The 21,179-nt window shown below is 40.2% G+C and overlaps 1 long non-coding RNA gene across 1 annotated transcript; it reads right to left on the reverse strand.

Moving 5' to 3' along the window:
* Positions 1-14,050: 14,050 nt before the first annotated feature.
* On the reverse strand, positions 14,051-20,425 carry LOC142101454 (uncharacterized). The gene is made up of 3 exons (XR_012679018.1): positions 20,398-20,425; positions 16,548-16,593; positions 14,051-14,349 (listed from the first exon to the last, which is right to left on the reverse strand). It is a non-coding gene; the product is annotated as an uncharacterized LOC142101454 (long non-coding RNA).
* Positions 20,426-21,179: the final 754 nt, after the last annotated feature.

The following is a 21,179-nucleotide window of genomic DNA, read 5'->3' on the forward strand; positions in this document are numbered from 1 at the left end:
TATCATTCACATCAGTCCCTGCGCCATGTGGGACCAGAGCTGGATTAAGGCTTCGGGGGGCCCGGGGCACTTATGACAGGGGGCCCCTAAGATCTAAAATTAAGGGCATAGTGACACATCCTGCATTACATCACCTACAGCCCACAGTATGACACTTACAGCTCTCCCAGAGCGCTCGCCTAGGTTGTCTGCATAAGAAAAATCATTGCTTCCACAAATTAAAATACTGTACATTTAAACAATCATCAAAACACCACATTAAAATGGGTATTGACACCACACATTAAAACTAGCAATGATATTGCACATTAAAAATACCATTGATAACATACAGTAAAACGAGCAATGATACCGCACATGAAAAATACCATTGATACCGCACATGAAAAATACCATTGATACCGCACATGAAAAACACAATTGATACCACACATGAAAAACACCATTGATACCGCACATGAAAAACACCATTGATACCGCACATGAAAAACACCATTGATACCGCACATGAAAAACACCATTGATACCGCACATGAAAAACACCATTGATACCGCACATGAAAAACACCATTGATACCGCACAAAATACCATATATATATATATGTATACACATACACATACATCATGCAGCAGATATGCTATAGGATCCTCTATTTTATTAATCATTACTAAAGTAATTATCAAAGCCTGCCTCTCATATTAAAGCTTTAATTATATTTTATATATATATATATATATATATATATATATATATATATATATATATATATATACTAAAATCTAATTCAACCTTTAATATAAGTGGCTGGCTTCAGTAATACTTTAATAATGATTAATAAAGTAGGGGATTATTCTATTACATACCTATTCCTATTCTCTTCATTACCTATTTAAATTAAAATAAATTGAATATATTGGACGAGTTCCGTCATAAGAGAGGGAATATTGTAGAGCTATCCGGTCTGATACTGTGCCAGTAACAATATATTGCAAGGGTTTTGATGTGTTATATTTGGCTAAAGCATGTACCGTCTGATATATGTGTTCCTCACCCACTATGTACCCCCCCCCCCCACCCCATTTGTTTTTATTGTCCTTCCCTTCCTCCCCTTATCACCATTAAAAGATATTTATGTTTGACAAAGATAAGGAGAACTGACACCAGCGACTTGATTCTCCTTTTCCACCATAGTCCACTGATTCTGGGATAGAGAAGTGGAGAGATATTTGCTTGTCATTAATTTTCTCATAAGACCACTTAACTGCATTTTAGTGCTAAATATGTATATATTGATGTATAACATGTTGAGTTAGTGGATATGTGTTGAGTTTAGAATGTACTATTGCTGGAAGACATTATGGGCCTGAGTCATTAAGGAAAGTAAGGTAAAAAAAAAGGAGTAAATGTTCTCTGGGAAAAACCATGTTACACTGCAAGGGGTGCAATTGAGTTTATTATTTTGCACATAAGTTAAATCTGGCCTGTTTTTTTATGTAGTAAATACTTGATAGCTTTATTTTTACACTGAAATTTAAAGTTGATCAAGTAAATGTCATACCCCAACTATAAATCTGTCCCCACATTTTAAATTTACCTCCCCCTCCAATGCCACATGGTTTTGCCCAGGTGTAAAGTTACTCAATTTGGATGCTTTGCTCTCTTTAATGACTCTATAACAGTTGGAGAATAATTGCAAGTAAGCATTTAAGGTAATTTAACTTGGCTATATAAGAAAGGTTAAGTTATTGCATTGTATTCCTGTACATTTACTATATTTCACCTGTTTTAAAGGCATAATTTTACAATACAGTTTATATAAGAGATATTCTATTTTGGCATATATAAAGTCTAAACAGACATGACAATCCTTTGAGAGCACGTGCCCAATCAATAAAAGTGCCGGCGTGGCTTTCAAAGACCAATTTGCCTATTGCAGTCTCTTTCTGTGTGTGCCTGTGGTTTTGTTAGCAGCGTGCGGAGGGCTCCTTGGTCTCTCTCTGGTGTTGCTTGTCAAAAACACTACCCAACGAAAAGCCTACTTACTGCACTCGGACCAAGGTGGAGGCACTGCGCTAACTGAGAATAGAAGTAAAGGAAACACCACTGGTCACAATACACTTTACATAGGCACCCCACTGATGAACAATGGAGAACATTTGTTTAGGAATATGATATTGTGGTTTGTTTAAACAACTAAGGGGTAAATGTATCATAGTCAGGTTTTTTCAACTCGCCGGAAATCGGCAAGTTGACCGCTAAAATTTAAAGTGGCCCTTTACAAGCCAGCGCAGCTTTAAATAGTGGTCAACTCGCCGATTTCCGGCGAGTTGAAAAAACCGGACTATGATACATTTATCCCTAGGAGTACTTGTGTGTCTGGATGTTAATATGATGTTGCTTTGAAATCGATATTATACTCTGTATCAGTTCATTTGAAAATCCCAGTGTTCTTCTTTTGTACAGTAAATGGAGAGGTCCAGTATGCACCAGGGAAAATACAGCGGGGGGGGGGGGGGGGGGGGGGGTGTGTGAGAGAAAACGAATGTTCATTATTGTGAATCGACATTGATCAGCACACAGCCACTGCTTTTAGACGGTTCTGTAACGCATATGTGATACCCCAAAACCTGAGTACCCTGGGGTGTATCTATATGTTTTTAATTTGTTCATTTAATTTGTTAATTGTTATAAGTGTTTATAAAGATTTAAAACAAAATTCTTGAAGAAGTGACAGTGGGGAGTGGTTGGTGGCTGCCGGGGGTGACAGTTGGGAGTGGTTGGTGGCTGCCGGGGGTGACAGTGGGGAGTGGTTGGTGGTTGCCGGGGGTGACAGTGGGGAGTGGTTGGTGGTTGCCGGGGGTGACAGTGGGGAGTGGTTGGTGGTTGCCGGGGGTGACAGTTGGGAGTAGTTGGTGGTTGCCGGGGGTGACAGGGAGAGAGGAGTGTGATACTCAGGACCACTGAGAGAGATCCCTGTGTCTGATAAACGGAGAGTGAAAAATAGGAACAGAATGAAAATCAGACAAAGTGATATATAAGCAGATTAACAGTGAAGAAAGTGTAAGAAGAGAAGAAGTGAGCAAAAGAGAGGTGTGAGGAAAAAGGAAAGTGCTGAAAATTACTAAGCAGTCGACAGGGCCATCTTTTCCATTGGGCACGATGGGCAGCTGCCCAGGGGCCCCACGGGCAAGGGGGCCCCATAGGCACGGCTCTTAATTAGAATAAATAATCCTGCAAAAGAACCTTCAAGGGTCACTGAGCAAGTACATCTATCTATCTCTATCTCTATATATCTATATCTATATCTGTATCTGTATACATCTATATATCTATACAGAGACAAGTTGGAGTTGTATAATAACAGTTAAGCAGACACAGTGCAGCATAACTCCCACCATTACATCACTGACACTCTGAGAACATCAGCAGTTACTTAGATACATGTTATATATACTTGAACTGCTTACTAAAAAAAAAAAAGAAATTTATGGGCCCCAACCACGTGCACCACTTCTTCAGATAGTTATTGAAAACTTCGATGTGGATCTTAAAGTTGTATTGAGAAATTAAGTTATATATATTTTAATATTAGAGATGCCAGTGTTATTAGTATGGTGAATGTAAAGGTTTGTCAATTGTAAATAGTTTTAAAGTGATAAGATATTGTTTAAAAATAATTGTTTGCTTCTAAAATAAATATCAGAATAATTAATAATAATAAAAGGAAGTTAGTTCAGAATACACTTGTGTCATTTTAAATCTCTGGATAAATCTCCTGAGCTCTCTGGTGCATAGAAAATCTGAAGTGTTAAAACCAGAAAGAGAACTATCTAATACTGGTAAGGTGCAATTTCAAAGTATTACTCTAAATAACACCACACGGGGTATTACACATACTTGCCAACAATTTCAATCTGAGTGTGAGGGGGCGTGGCTACATGCAAATCAGGTAGTTGGGTCTACTGTCCCCGATGCAGCGATTGTGGTGGGCAGAACCAGGATGCTCGGCTTAGTGACGCGATTCATGCGTCATCGTGGCCCCGCCACCTGCTGTTATAGGCCAAAAGTGGCAATGACAGTTTAGGGGCGGGGCCAATTACGTGATTCCACAAGTCCCGCCTCCACACATCCATCTGCACCCCGGACCTACTGGAAAACAGATTGCCAAAGTTGGCAAGTTTGAAAAAGCTTCACATAATATCATATCTATACAAAAGAAATAACTTTACAAATCTTACATACTGATTTTGGTGGGACGTCCCGATTCGGGGTGGGGCTTAACCAAAAGTGGGTGAAGTTTTACCCATATTTTTAATATATATTTTAATGTTTGTGGGAGCAGCAGGGGGTGGGGTAATTGTGTCCTGATTTTGTGATTCTTAATGCTGGGAGATGTGTTCTTACTGCGGTAATCCAGAATAAACAAACATATACAAATGTGAGTTTCATGTTTTAGTAAAGCTTTTTATTGTGTCACAATACACTTTAGTTTTTTTTAAGACATAAATCCTACAACGCGTTTCGACCGGTAAAAGGTCTTTGATCTCCTTGACAAAGACCTTTTATCGGTCGGGGGATTGAGGTTGAACTAACAGAGGGAGTGGAGTGCTATCCTATTGATTTTACATCTCGAGACTTGAGTTATATGGACATGAAGTGATATTTGTATCCCGGGAGACTTTAACATCTTTAAACTTCGGGAAATATGCTTATAGCCTCGTTTTTCTGGTAGGAGCATTACCTTACACCCATATGCTGCTTTTTGTGTGATATGTTTATCCTTTTATAGAACCATTTTATAGAAATAAATTTGGAAGTAGTGACTTTATTACGCTAGAGTTGTCCACTCCTATTTTTTTACATGCTTGCTCTTATGAGCTTATTGACGAAAGAGGAAGACTATAGAGACATCCCTGAATCCCTCTGATCATTTATTATCTGGAAAGAAGGATGTAAAGATACCTTTCAATGCTTATGATTTCCTACTATATGGTAGGAATCCATTTTATTCATTAACACGGAGTTGATGGTGAGGTGTTTGTCACTTTGGACTTGAGATTTCTAGATATACAGTTATATGTCACATCATCACCAATAGAACTTTTGAGGAAGATCACATTGAAAAAAGAACTGTGGACTTTTGTACTGATTGTGATATATTCCTTTCTCTTTTTTGTTCTGTTATCTCCTAAGCTTTGGGTACATTTAGGAGCTGAAAACTTTGAATTTTTTTCTATGCATTTTTTTTTGTAATTAGGTTTGTGTGCCCTAATTTTTCATTGTTTTTGGCAGCCCTTTTTGGTACATTAAGCACCTACGGTGGTTATTATTTATCCATTAATTAAAAAGCAGTTTAAGGGAAAGGAGAAAGGAGGAGAGAATAGAGCGCTAGACAGAGACAAGGTAGAAGAACAGTCGAGAGGGGTAAACGAGAGATATGTATGTGCGGACACCTTTATAGATAGAGGGGTTCGCAGGAAGATTAGAAAGAAGGTAGAAAGGAGTAGGTATGTGGATATATTTGCAATAACAGAAGAAGCTAAGAAACAGGCAGATAGAGCAAGGAGTAGAGGAGCGGCAATGAAAGAGGAATACAAGTCTTACTCTAATTGGCTGACTGGAATGTAGGCGTTTGGGGAGTGTTATTTGCAGACTAGACCAGAGGAGCACATTAATTAGTTGAAATACATGAATTTGATACACAACATTTTTCTGGCTAACAAGGGAAAGATTTGGAGGGAATACGACGAAGAGTTTAGAAAGAAGGAAGACAGGTGTAGAATTTTTAGTTTGGGTTTTAAAGATGTTGAGACGTAGCTAAGAGTCACAAACCCAATAATGCAGGATGAGAGCATGGGGGAAGATATATAGCTCAAGGGAGGCCTAGCTCAAATGGAGCATATGGGAGATTTGGAGCACAGGTGCAGTCGAAAGGGAAATACCTTGGCTTTAACAATGCCCAATGTGACAGAGGAGGTGCATGCAGATTTAGACACCAGTTCATGCATGGGGGGGCACTCGTAAGAAAGGCAACATGCAAAGAGGGAACGGGGTAAATTTAGGAAGAATCAGAAATGGTTAAATTGGTATCCAAATAAGGAAGCAGCAGAATTTTTGTACAATGGGTGTTAAGAAGAGTTTAGGTTGCCCATCCAAGGGGATGTGCCAATAAACGGGAAAGTTAAAAAATGTAAAGTCAGCAGGAGAGGGGCCAGAAGTAGTCAGGGACAAAGTGGGGCAGTAGGTCGTCTTGGGGAGGATGGTAGGACCATTTGCAGAACCCCCCCATAAAATCAAAGGGCTAGTCATATCCCCACTGAGGGTGATATATCAATCATTTGAAGACACAATAGCAATAGTAAAGAGGCTGTGGAAAAGGAGCACGGAGGGCCAAGATAGATATTGAGTCTGTTTTTAGGCTGCTGCCAATACACCTAGAGAGCTTTAGGTTTATGAGGTTTAAATTGGACAGCGGTTATTTTGGACAGATGCTTACCTAGGTGATGTTCAGTTTCTTGTGCCTACCTTGAGAATTTCAGTACGGGGATGTTAAGATGTCAAGGGTTATTAATTGCAATGCAAGCATTGTTTCAGAGTTTAGGGGTACCAGTGGCCAAGGAGAAAACTGATAGGCCGGCTACGAGACTGTCATACCTTAGGATTAAAATTGATTCAGTGGAAAAGGTTGTGTAGGTTGCCAGAGGACCCCCCTTCCCACACTCATACAAGCACAACATCAATGGCTCTATCAAACACGTATGGTTAGGAATGTTGGGAAAGGGACCGGCAGTAGAGAGTAAGACAGAGAAGCAGGAAGAGAGATATAAGTGATGTTAGAAATGAGGCGGCGTATAGAGTCCCAAAAAGGATGCAATTTCGGACAACTCCACCATACGTGGGACAGGTTACCCGCTTGACCACACTGGCGCCAGCATAGCGGGGAAGCGCTTGGGTAGATCGTATGTGGTCTTTGGGGAACCAGATAACATCTAAATATATTTTCTGAGCGTTTTTCGCTAATTGTAACACGGATCGAAGTTTTAGCTATATGATGGCGAAATTTGACCCATTCTTCCGGTGAAAGCGTTTCCTCCATGTCCTCCTCCCATTTGAGTTCATGTGTTTCTTTGGGGGGGCGTTAATGCTGTAAGATTAGCGATAGAAAGTGGATATGAGTCCCAGAGCGCAAGGAGCAAAAGGACACTAAGGGGGAGGTCTGATGAAGGTCAATCCCTGGCATCTAATAGTGTTGTAGAAATGGCGGAGTTGTAAATATTGGAAGAAGCAAGATGAAGGAATGCGATATTTGGTTCGTAGGTCAACAAATGTAGGAAATAGTTGGAGGGGAGCTATGTCTGTAAGAAAATTTACTTTGCGACGTGTTCAAGATGAAAATTGGAATGGTTCGGTGCCAGGGGTGGAGGAAGGTTTGTTCCAGAGAGGAGTCATAACCAATCGGTCTTCTTTATATAAAACAATACAATACACTCATGGTGGAGAAATATAGGAAGCATAAATGTGTGCAACCCTACAAGTCAAGCGGATGTGTAAGGCAGTAAGATCAAAAGAGGAAGCATGTGGGGCTCACCCTTTAAGATTGGTGCTGCAAGTTTGGTTGCTCCTAACGCATAGTAACTTCTTCAGAGGGAATAGTGGTGTTTTTTAACATTGTTTACACTTATTTATCAGTTAGATTTTTAGCGCTGCAAATCTTTTTGTTTTAGTTATAAAAATATGCTCGACACCACACTTATGGGGGGTCCGGTAAGAAGCCAGGGTAAAAGGTGGTGAGATCCCCAGGGCTTGGAGGAGCCATGGGGCATGGAAGCCCCCCTCTTATAGGTTGGGAGTTATTGGTGATGGCTGAAGCTGATGGGTGCACGGCTTTTTTGGCCACCTTTGCAAAAGATTGTTGTTAAAATAAAATTGTGACCTCTTTTTCCCTAAATGATTCTCATGTCTTTATTTCAAGGGAAAGGGGGAGGAAGTAATGAGGAAGGGGGGCATCAGCCGTTAGGCAGTTTATTACATCTTAATATTCTTCCGGCTCTGCATTGGCAGCTTATGCGTCAGCAGGTGCGAAACATACACCTCCTCACAGGCAGATATGAGTATCTCAGCCGGTGTCAGCATTCTCAGCCTGTCCCTTCCTACCCCTGCAGCTATAAGGAGGCCAGATACGCGCATGTCTGTAGTGGCGCACAGCTAAGCATTGTGGGTATGTGCGTTGCAAGTTTGTCCAGTTTACACTACACAAACTGACGTAAGTTCAACTCTGCATCAGGCCCATAATGTCTTGTCTATAAATTAGAGATGGGCGGGCTTGGTTCCCCGAGAACCTAAACCGCTCGAACTTCCTGTATCCGAGTACCGAGCCGAGTCTGCCCGGTACACTCCCTATTCAGATTACAAAATTAGGCAAAACCTCATTGTGTTGTCGTCGGATCTCGGTTCTCGTGATTTTTAGAATTAATAAACACCCGCCTCCACAGCGATCCAGCGCCATTTGAGAGAGGGAGAGAGAAGGGTTAGGTCGCAGGAATAGAGTAGGAAGAGAGCAGTAATAGAGCTGTAATAGAGCAGAAAGAGAGCAGTAATAGAGCAGAAAGAAAGGAGTATAAAAGAGGCATTTTTCCTAATTTACACTACAAAGTGTTTGGGGTATCATATTCTCTCCTTCTAAAGAAACTATTTTCTGCCTGCTGAAATTGTAATATACCAGCACTATATCTTTCTGAATTTGCACTACAAGTGTTTTGGGTGTTACATATTCCCCTGTTCTAAAAAAGCTATTTTCTGGTGCTCAAATTGTAATATACCAGCACTATGTCTTTCTGAATTTGCACTACAAGTGTTTAGGGTCTCATTAAAATGGATTCACAGCAGTTCACATATGAGTAGGAGCAGCAAGCAGCTGCTGCCACCAGTCCTGATGGTAGTCTTCCCTGTACGTCATCTGGTAAAGCCTATGTAAATATACATAGTCTTTTGAAGTCAGGGAAAAAAATACACAAAAAAAACACCTTTTACCGTGTTGAAGAGAAAAAGAGCTGTAATAGAGGAAAAGTTAACTGCCGATAAATAAAAAATTGCCAACATGCCACTCTACAAACGCAGTGGCAAAGAAAGAATGAGGCCTTCTCCTTTCTCTATTAGTGCAAGATCTAAAAATGTTACTGAGGCTTCTTCTTGTATGGTCACACGTGACCAAGTAATTCAGAGTCCAAAAGTGGTGCACAAATACTGTTACGTGTGAAAGCCGAGCTGCAAGAAAACAGTAAGGTATTAGAGGAAAATGTATGCTCAGAATCGGAAATGACACCAATCCCTGAGGAGAGTCCATCCACCAGTGGTATGTGTAATCGTGACCATTCTGATAGTGTACCCATAAAGAAGGGCCTTTCAGCATTTCTGCAGCTGTGTGACTGAACAGCCCGAGTGTAGTCGGTAATACACCAATTGAGGATGCCACTTTGGAATTGGAACAGGATGAGGGGGATATTTGTGTAGCCGTCGAGGGCGCTAATGAGGATGTTGATAAGGATGAGGTCGTTTGTGTAAGTCCTGCACCAGTGGAAGCAGTTCTGGCACGTGACAAGAAGAAAGCCATTGTAATTCCTGGGCATAAGACCAAGAAAGCCACTTCTTATGTGTGGAATTATTTGTACCCAAATCCTGACGACAGTTGTATAGCCATTTGTAGTGTATGTCAAGCCACAGTCAGTCGAGGGAGAAACCTTAACCATCTTGGAACCTCATCCATGTTACGCCATTTGATGAGAGTTCATGGCAAGGTGCTGGGAAAAGCTGAATGTTATGGGGAAAAAAATAACCACAAGCAGTCCATCATCAGCTAGGACCCTTCTCTCACCTACATCCCGACGGCTGCAATCTACACCCACAACACCGTCCTCATCAATATCCTCAGTAGCGATCGGCGTTAGCCCTACATCCAACTTGGTAAGGCTCGATGACTCTGCACTATAATTGATTCCTCTGAAGAATGTTTGAGCGTTAGTCCCACTGCTGCTGCTGCTGTTGCTGCTGTTAAATCTTCCTCCCATAAGAAGCCCAAGAAGAAGAGCACTAGTGCTTTACAACAATTAACTGTGAAACAATCTTTTGCTAGAGGAAGCAAAAATGACAGCAGTCACCCAGTCGCAAAGCGGATTACAGACACCATGGCGACTATGCTAGTGTTAGATCTGCGTCCAATATCCACTATAAACGCAGCAGGTTTTTCACAGTTAATTGATGTTTTGTGTCCCTGTTACAAAATTTCATTGCGACACCATTTTTCACGAAAAGCTATTCCGCAACTGTACCAAAACATTCGGAAAAATCTACTAATTGGGCTCAAAAATGCCATTCTAACAACTGTACACTTAACCACAGATATGTGGATAAGTGGAAGTGGCCAAACCAAAGATTATATGACTGTGACAGCCGACTGGGTTGGTCATTCGCCTTCACAAGCAGGAACAGCAACAGCATGTACACCACTACGTAACATTTCTCACAGGCAGGCCACTCTTTGTATCACTAACAGGCATACAGCTGATAATTTGTTACGAAAATTAAGGGATGTCATTGATACATGGCTTATACCACTTGCACTCTCCACAGGATATATTATTTCCGATAATGCCAACAATATAGTGTGAGCATTACAGCTGGGTGAATTCAATCACATTCCCTGTTTTGCTCACACAATAAACTTGGTGCTGCAGAGCTTCTTGAAAAATAACCGTGAGGTGCAGGAGATGCTTTCGGTGGCCCGTAAAATTTCGGGACATTTCTGGCATTCTGCCACAGCATGTAGGAGATTGCAGCAGCTCCAAGAACAGTTTAACTTGCCTTGCCACCAACTTAAGAAAGAGGTGTTAACAAGGTTGAATTCCACCCTGTACATGCTTCAGAGGATGGAGGAACACCACAAAGCCATACAAGCGTATTGCACAAGCCATGACATTGGGAAAGGAGGGGGAATGTATTTCAGTCTTGCACAGTGGAGAATCCTTTCTGTGTTGTGCAAGGTGCTGAAACCATTTGAAGTAGTGACACGTGAATTCAGTTCAGACTCTGCGTGCTTGAGCCAAGTCATTCCCTTAATTCGATTTTTGGAAAAGCAGCTTGACAAACTGAAGGAGGAGAAGAAAGAAAGCAATTCTGAAAAGTATGTTGGCCTTGTAGATCAAGTACTTTCTTCGCTTCACAATGATCCAAAAGTTATTAAAATCTTGAACTCGGATCACTACGTTTTGGCAACTGTACTTGATCCGAGGTTTAAGACCTACATCGATTCTATGCTTCTAAATCACAGAGATCTGAACAGTTGCAAGGAGCTATTGGTCAGCAAGTTGTCCGCTGAACTGGGCCTTGGCTTGACAACGTCTCCTCCTTCAGTTTCTCAGGCAGCTGCTGCTCGGAAAAAATTGCACTTTCCAAAGAGAAGCAGGGATGAATCAGGTGGCAGACCGCAACAGTTTGACATCTGGGCTGGTTTGAAAGATTTTACCAAAAAATGTGTGACCTTGGCCATAATTCCATCCAATCCTACTATTAACATGCAAAGGATGGTGGAGGATTATTTTCAAGAGTTAATTGATATGGAAATGTCAGACAGTCCCTTTCCCTACTGGGAGGAAAAACAAGACATTTGGAAACCCATGTACAAACTTGCTTTGCAATACCTAAGCTGCCCATCCTCCAGTGTGTACTCAGAAAGAGTATTCAGGACAGCCAGGAACCTTGTCAGTGATCAACGTAGGAGGTTACTTCCTAAAAATGTGGAAAAGATGATGTTCATCAAAATGAACTACATCTTCCACAAGGAAGGCCTTTACCAACAAATACATCCAAGTACTGACACTTCTCTAATGGCGGATTCCAGCAGAGATGAATTAATAGTCTGTGATGATGATGTACACACTGATCAGGATGAGGATGATGCTGAAGATGATGACGACAACATCTTTTTAAAACTTTCACTATAAGTGTAGGATGTAAATCTACCCCCAAACAGAAAAGCTGCTTTGGGCATTTCTATTTATCGTACAGTTTTGCAGGCTGATTTTTTTTATCAATTTCACTATAAGTGTAGGGTGTAATCTAGACCCAAACAGAAAAGCTGCTTTGGGCATTTCTATTTATCGTACAGTCTATGCAGGATGCTTTGTTTTCAATTTCACTTTTAGTGTATGGGAATAATATACACCCAAACAGAAAAGCTGCTTTGGCCATTTCTATTTATCGTACAGTCTTTGCAGGCTGCTTTTTTTTCTATTTCACTATAAGTGTAGGGTGTAATATACAGTTAGACACCCAACTGCCTTTTTGATATGAATTTCAATCGCTCCTTTTAGTGCGTTGTCTGGCACCCTGGATTGGTGTGTCTGATAAAAGCACACATCCCGGGGGGACAGCGCTCGTTGACATTTATTAGCTGTGGAATTACCTCACTTATCCAAGAAACAGGTGGAGCGATCGATCGTTGCCATGTATTAGCTGTAGAATTACCTCACTTATCCAAGAAACACGAGAAGCGGTCGTTGCAATGTTTCCCAGATGTGGTAGCAACTGCCGTGTGTTTGAGTCATTGCTCATTGCTCGCTTACCATCCAGACAGATCGTTGCACTATTTAGCTGAAAGTGTATGAAACGCATATTATGACCTGTGAGATAGTCAAAATTAAATTGAAATGACTGGAAATTAGTGTCAGTGAGGTTAATAATAATGTAGGTACAAAATAAAATCTAAATTATGTTATTTTAGCCCAAAAAATTGAATTTTGTAAAAAATAGCAAAACAAAACCAAAAACTATTTGAACTATGACCTGAGTGAGAGTTGGGGCTGCCGTTACTCTCTTCTCCGGAGGAAGGAGAGAGAGCATCTGAGAGTATGGGCCTACGTGGTCTGCCCACAAATCGTGGCCTCACCTCTTGTGGTATTTTGTGTTTACAGTATTCTTGAAAAAAACAACAAACAATTAGCAGCATTAATTAGGTATTTATTAGTTCAGCATATGATAATCACAATAAGCAGGTTTATATAGTGATACATAGACACTGAGCTGTGTAACATGAGACTGTTCCTGGCTGAGCTGCTTTACACCAATCACTATGTTATTAGCAGAAATGTTACATAATCATCATGTGTTATACAGAGAGGGGAGTCTATTGCTTCTTATGTGTTATACAGAGGACAGTCTATCTGTAGCTATGTGTTATACAGAGGACAGTCTATCTGTAGCTATGTGTTATACAGAGGACAATCTATCTGTAGCTATGTATTATACAGAGGACATTCTATCTGAACCTATGTGTTATACAGAGGACAGTCTATCTGTAGCTATGTGTTATACAGAGGACAGTCTATCTGTAGCTATGTGTTATACAGAGGACAGTCTATCTGTAGCTATGTGTTATACAGAGGAGAGTCTATTGCTTCTTATGTGTTATACAAAGGTGAGTCTATCTGTAGCTATGTGTTATACAAAGGACATTCTATCTGTAGCTATGTGTTATACAGAGGACATTCTATCTGTAGCTATGTGTTATACAGAGGACATTCTATCTGTAGCTATGTATTATACAGAGGAGAGTATATCTGTACCTATGTGTTATACAGAGGTGAGTATATATGTAGCTATGTGTTATACAGAGCAGAGTCTATCTGTAGCTATGTGTTATACAGAGGAGGGTCTATCTGTAGCTATGTGTTATACAGAGGTGAGTATATATGTAGCTATGTGTTATACAGAGGAGGGTCTATCTGTAGCTATGTGTTATACAGAGGTGAGTATATATGTAGCTATGTGTTATACAGAGGAGGGTCTATCTGTAGGTATGTGTTATACAGAGGAGAGTCTATTGCTTCCTATGTGTTATACAGAGGAGAGTAGGAGGAAAGAGGAAAGCCACAATTTGCAAATTTTAGCATCTTCCAATTCTAACTAAGTGTACAGGTTTTCCACCAGTGCAGGTTACACATATTACAGACTGCTGATAACGTCCAGTATAGTTACATCCGGTGCCTTTTGTACATGAAGTGAGGGGAAATGCAGTTGTACTTGTTTTATCTTTCGTGCCAGTGACACCTCTACAGATTTCTTTTACTGGTCCAGTAGTGGAATGAATGAAGGTATTGAAAGCCTTGCACTGTCCATTTACTATATATATTGGATTGTTCATGGCCCTGGTACAGTCGAAGCCTGTTGCTGATGACGTAGTAAGGTGCTTTTCAGAGAATCTTTCCCATGTTTGACAGGACAGCTGGGAGATGTTGAAGAGGATCCCAAATATGATGAGAAATGTTGCTGCTGAGGACATCTTTGCTGGAGGTACCTGAGAAGAGGAACACGGGGGTGAGGTGACAGCTGGGACAATCTGAAGCATTTTAGAGAAGATATTTTGTCAGCCTGAGAGTTACAGTTGTGGAATTAATAACAGATGATCTGTTGCTTACAGTATTTTTTTATGAACATTTTTATTGAAGAAGTTCGGATACATATAACATAATAATAGCTGTTAAATATTGAGAATCATTTTCAGGTACGATCAACAGACATGTACATATATAGTATTACATATTCTGTGGGCGCAGTCAGGGGGACTGGTCAATGTTGCGTCTTGTTCTTCTCTACATAGATAATATCTTAACTTTCTCAAATAAAAATATTCCCAGCGTAGATAAGTTATGAATTTTTAGCAAAATTAACTTTATCATTTTGCAGGACATTGTAATTGTAATATCCCCCAGTGGCGAAAGCAAACAAAAAAAAACATTTACTCCATCCCATATCAAATAACTACCAAAAGACATCAGACATCAAGGTGCAGAGAAACCAGAAAAAGAAGATAGGCTTACATTAATCTCCTATATGGAGACTGGAGGGTCTTGGAGAAATACTCTAGTTTCAAACAAAAGCGTCTGGTAGAAAAAGTCACGTACTAGTTTATGAACCCAGAGTCATCCTGCTGGGAGCAGAGAGGCAGTGTTGTGTACATTGAAGTGTCACCCTACAGAGGAGGGGTGTGCAGGGCTGAGAGAGCGCCAGAAACGGTGGCAGAGCCGAAGGAGTGATGTTACCCCCACAGAGGAGGGGTTAGTGATGTCCGCTTAGTCACCACTTTAAATGTGACTGTCCTATTACCATAACCATGTCACCCCTTTAAGTACTGTGCAGGTGGAGTAAGGAGATGTATATAGTTACTTTATTATCTGCAGCCCAAGTATGGTGCTGGAGGAGGAGTGTAAATAAAGAGTTTATACTTTGCACTATAGAGATGGTCTGTCGCCCAACTTACTGCAACAACTGTAGCTCTGCACCATCACACAACATCACCTTTGTCCACACTTACAAGCTTAAGGATGTTCTAATGTCACTGTTACTGATGTGTTTATTGGAAATATGTAAATATAACTAACATAACACATATCATTTTATTTTCGTAATATCTGCTAATATGTAAAGTTTCCTCACACTCTCCAAAATATCTGCTTGATTAGCAGCATTTTCTCTATTGTGGTACAAAGCACAGGGGTGTTTGGGGGAAGCCAATTCTAAATCCCTCCTAATTGGTAGCCGATACTGCTTCTGCCGTATAGTAGCCACATACACCTTCTCCACTAGCAGCTACAATTATTTATTATTATTTCACTACCTTATGTATCAATTGTTCCCCACACTTCTTAGAAGAACAATCAGAAAACTTCCCATTTATTATGAAATTAAATGATTACGAGAACAAAACATTATAATCAAACATTGAAATGTGTTGTTCAGAGATCCTCATCTTGAAATAGTTTTCCCAGACAGACACCAATTGATTTTAAAAAAAAAACAAAAAAAAAAACATTATAGGATTTATTAACTCCCAGTTGCTTGAACAGGAACACAGAACTAATAACTGTCCTGGATCCAAAATACCTAATTGAGGACAGTGCAATGTAGGTAAACATGGCAGCATTAACTCCAAGTCACTTCTGGGTTCTGGTAACGTGTACAAATACAAAATCAAGAGCTTCTTAAATTCATCATTTTCTACACTATTTCCCAACGTCCATCCTGTAGGGTCATTCAACATTCAGTCACAGAGAGAGGTGACCTCACACAGAAGCTGCCCCAAGGGAAATGTTCTGCAAATATAAACTCCCTTATCTGTTATTATCTTTCCCATAAGGAATTAGCCCCTATCTCATCACCATAACATGTATTACGTTTTTTATTACTGTTCCAACTTATGATGGGTTTACATAAATGTTCTTGTTCTCTGTTAATCTCTATATATACAGAGAGATTTTACAAGGTTAAGTTCTAACTAATAAATTATTGTCTATTTGTCACCACCCAAAACTAAATCTTAAGTTTCTGCTAGAAATTATTTTACAGACAGCAGCATAAACAAGAGGGGCGTCAGAGCAAAACAAACAGTAATAAAATGATGCTTTTTAGATGATGGAATTGATATGTTCATCTACTTTCTGCAACAAATGGATATATATATGATATTCCTTTAATCTACTCATCTAAGGATCTCACCTTCTGGGCAAAGTTCTCTATTCTATGGCACAATGACACCGTGTGACTGTAAACAAACAAACAAAACAGTTAAAATGAAGAAATATACACTGAAAACAAAGCATAACTTATGTAGTATTACCTTATACATGGGATAATGCAGTGTCTAACGTAAATTAAAGGGATGTTAGAAGCTTCTGTGACCATATAAAACCACAAGGCTGCAGGTTGAGTCTTAAGCTTGTTACCCAATGGTGTTCCGAGGCTGTTTAACACAACTGCAATGTATGCAACCAGGTTATAATAAAGCCCACGCATCCATACTTACATCTGCATGTGTATTACATCACTGTTGCATTGAGGAACTTTTTTGGGTGCTACTTACTTCATTTTAGTGTCTATACATGTGTAACGGAACAGATTGTGTACATAACCACCGAGACATAAGGAGTTTAAACAGCGTGGTGTTATATCTTTCCCATTGATTGGTATGGCCCATTCATTTTAATGCAGTTGAGCACTGCATGTAAAATCCCCCTCGAGATGAATGGACCACAGTTATGAAGAGAGCTGCACAGCACTGGTAATTGACCCGCCCTCCCCCCCCCCCCCCCCCCACACACACACACACACACACACATACACCTGATCTGTGCTCTGTGTGTAATATAAATTAAGTAAGAGTGGGGAGAGAGATTTGTTACAGAAGTGAGGGGGCCAAATGTGTTACAGGGAAGGTGTATATCAAGTTCCCAACCAAAATGACCATGTCACGCCCTTTGGACATTCAGTAGAGGAATTTCACTTCCTCATCCTCATCATCAACATTTATTTATATAGTGGGCAGCACAGTGGCTCAGTGGTTAGCACTTCTGCCTCCCACCACTGGGGTCATGAGTTTGATTCCCGATCATGGTCTTATCTGTGTGGAGTTTGTATGTTCTCCCTGTGTTTGCGAGGTTTCCTCCGGGTGCTCTGGTTTCCTCCCACACTCCAAAAACATACTGGTAGGTTAATTGGCTGCTATCTAAATTGACCCTAGTCTCTGCCTGTCTGAGTGTGTGTCTATATTAGGGAATTTAGACTGGAAGCTCTAATGGGGCAGGGACTGATGTGAATGAGTTCTCTGTAAAGCGCTGCAGAATAAGTGGCGCTATATAAATAAATGATGATGATGATGATGATAGTGCCAGCAGATTCCTTAGTCCTTTACAATTGGGAACAAACAGTAATAAAACACATACAGAGAGGTAAGAGGGCTCTGCTCTCAAGCTTACAATCTATAGGGCAATGGTTTGATACACAAGGATAAGTGCTACATCATATTGCATAGTTGTCTAGTTAGAATGCAAAGGTTAAAAAATAATTAGTAGGCTGTCTGTTCAGTCACACAACTAAGTTGGTCAGAGGGTTTTGGTCTTGTGTTAGCTGTGTAGAGGGTGGTAATAGGGTAATCTAGGGCAGGGCCATCTTAACAACATTATGGGCCCCCGGGCAAAGCAGTGCACCGGGGCCCCTAGATATAGATATATAGATAGAGATAGATAGATGTACTTGCTCAGTGACCCTTGAAGGTTTTTTTTGCAGGTTTTTTCTTTTGCAGGATTATTTATTCTCATTAAGAGCCATACCTATGGGACCCCCTTGCCCGTGGGGCCCCCGGGCAGCTGCCCATCGTGCCCAATGGAAAAGATGGCCCTGATTTAGGGAGATTAAGAGGGTGGTTGAGGAATATTATAAACTTGACTGGAGAGGTGGGTTTTCAGAGAATGTTTGAAGACTAGAAGAAGGTCTTGTTGTGCAAGCGTCAATTACACAAAGTGGATGCATCCCGGAAAAAGTCCTGTAACCAAGAATGGGAGGAAGTGATGAGAGGCACAGATCTTGTGCAGAACGGAGGTGTTGAGTTGGGATATATTTTAAGACAAGTAAAAAGATGTGGTGCAATTTTGTTGATAGCCTTGTATGTTAGAAGAAGAATTTTATATAGAATTCATCAGATGTAGAGACTGACAAAGTGGCTCAGCAGAAGAAATACGATTTGCAAGGAAAATCAATATAGCCGCTACGTGCAAAATAGATTTCAAGGGTTCGAGTTTGATTTTGGGAAGACCAGTAAGGAGGGAATTGCTATTGTCGACTCAGGAGATGATGAGTGCATGAATTAAAGTTTTTGCAGGCTCTTCTGTAAGATATGTACGTATTCTGGAAATGTTTTTTTAGATGTATGCAGCATGATGTAAATATAGAGTCGATGTGGGGAACAAAGGATAGTTGTGAGTCAAGGATTACACCTAGGCAGCGGGCTAACGGTGGGTTTTTGCGGTCATGTTGTCAACAGAAATAGCAATGTCAGGCAGGAAGCTTGTGTTTTTGGGTGGGAATATTATTAATTCTGTTTTTGAAAGATTGAGTTTGAGTTGGCGAGAAGACAACCAAGACGAAATGGCAGAAAGACAGTCAGTAAGGCGAGACAACACAGATGGTGAAAGATCAGGAGAGGATAGATAGATTTGTGTTTCATTTGCATAGAGATGATACTGAAATCCAAAGACGCTTATTAGTTTTCCAAGAGAAGTGGTGTAGATAGAGAATAGCAGAGGACCTAGGACTGAGCCTTGTGGTACTCCAACTGATAAAGAAAGTGGAGTGGAGGTTGTACCAGAGAAATTAACACTGAAAGAGCGATTAGTTAGGTAGGATGAGAACTAGGATAGGACCGTGCCTTCAAGATCTAGGGTTTGTAGTGTTTGTATAAGGAAAGAGTGGTCAGCACCCAAATGCAGCAGAGAGATCTAGGAGAATTAGAAGAGAGTAATGGCCTTTAGATTTAGATGTGATCAAATCATTGACAACCTTGTTCAGCGCAGTCTCTGTGGAGTGTTGGGAGCGAAAGCCTGACTGAAGAGGATCCAACAGGTTGTTTGCAGAAAGAAAGCGTGTGAGGCAAGTGCAGGCAATTCTCTCGAAAAGCTTGGAGGGAAATGGGAGCTGAGAGATGGGGCAGTAATTTAAGAGAGCGTTTGGATCAGAATTTTGTTTTTTTAGAATAGGAGTAATCACTGCGTGCTTGTATAATGACGGGAAGATACCAGTAGAGAGAGAGAGATTACAGAGTTTAGTTAGAGGTAAAATGAGCACAGGAGACAGGGACCTACCAATTTGTGAGAGTATGGTATCTCTTCCTCCTTGATTTTAATCTATTGCTCACAGAGAATTTCGTTCTTCTAATCTAATTTAAACTGTAATATTTTGCTTGAGACTACATGACACTATATCATATATTGGATATGTATTTTTTTTAAATTGAGAAATAAAAACTATCTTTTTAATAACAAATTATAAACGTATTATTCTTGTGTCTTAGTGCTGGTAGCTAATAAACTCAATGTACCTCCAATATTAGAACCTTTTTGTCTTTTCTTGACGTATCTTAATTTGTTCTAGGAGAGCACCCAATATAATATAGAGTTAGGATATACTATCAGTAGGAAGTAAATTACACAAAGACGGTTCTGGTGCGGATTCTTCCTTACATATATTACAAGATTCCTAAAATGCAATAAAGATTTGATTTAAGTAGACGGTATTCACATGCTCGCAGCTAGGTTATAGGACACTGCTCTATTACACAGAGCCAGGGAATGGAGACATAATGGAAATTCTAAAAACAAACATACATTAATCACTATTAAAGTATTCCAGCTGAAAGCAAAATAATTAGGGTAATGGTACACAATTCTATATAAATTTTATCTCTGCAATAAATAGACCCCTATACTATACTGATCACATAATATGCTGTTAATGATCTGTGCATTATATAATGAGCATTCTTATATGAAGCATGGTACAGTACAATCAGTCTTACCCTGACTTTCCGATGCAGATCTGATGAATATAAAATGAGTGTTCAGACAATCTTCATATTACACCACACTTATATATTATCTTTTTGCTGAGTAAGTGACGATGTTTACTCATCGATATTACATTGTAACAACTCAGACCTTCATGATCTGTTACCTATTAACTAATGTCAGGTTAGTCTGCCCTGTAGTGGGGGTTATGGGGTCAGAGTAACCCTACCCCCCCTCCCCATTCCCCCCAAAGTACATCATATGATGGATTTGCTTTGGTTAAAAACACTTTATTCAATTTATACAAGTGTCTTGTGGATACTTTTTAATTTATTAATGAAATTGTGTTTAACAAATATTAAATAATAAAAATATTTTAAAAGACAAATTTTACTCTACATGGGAACCCTCAAACTGCGAATGGCAAACCACAAATTTTAAGCCACAACCTGGAATCAGGGACAATTGAAGACTGTATCGCAAACACGTTTCCAAGCAGTTAAAAGATTTAAATTTGACTATTCTGAAATGACAGACATGCCACTCTGACTTACACAGGGGCTGGCTAGCAAATTTTAGCCCGGGAGTGGGGAGAGGGGACTCGGCTCAGCAGCTTATTAGAAGCAAAATAATGCAAGTAACCCGGTGACCCAGCCCAAGGTAGCCCACTATGGGCCCGGCCCAAGGGGCACGTGCCCCCGGCCCAGCCAGCCCCCCTGCTTACAAAATACAGGTGGGATGGCAAAGTCTTGCTACAGAAGTCTTTAGACACCTTGTGGAGTATACTCTGGTA

The sequence above is a fragment of the Mixophyes fleayi genome, chromosome 9 (assembly GCF_038048845.1).
Source record: "Mixophyes fleayi isolate aMixFle1 chromosome 9, aMixFle1.hap1, whole genome shotgun sequence".
In the NCBI taxonomy this organism is placed as follows: Eukaryota; Metazoa; Chordata; class Amphibia; order Anura; family Limnodynastidae; genus Mixophyes; species Mixophyes fleayi.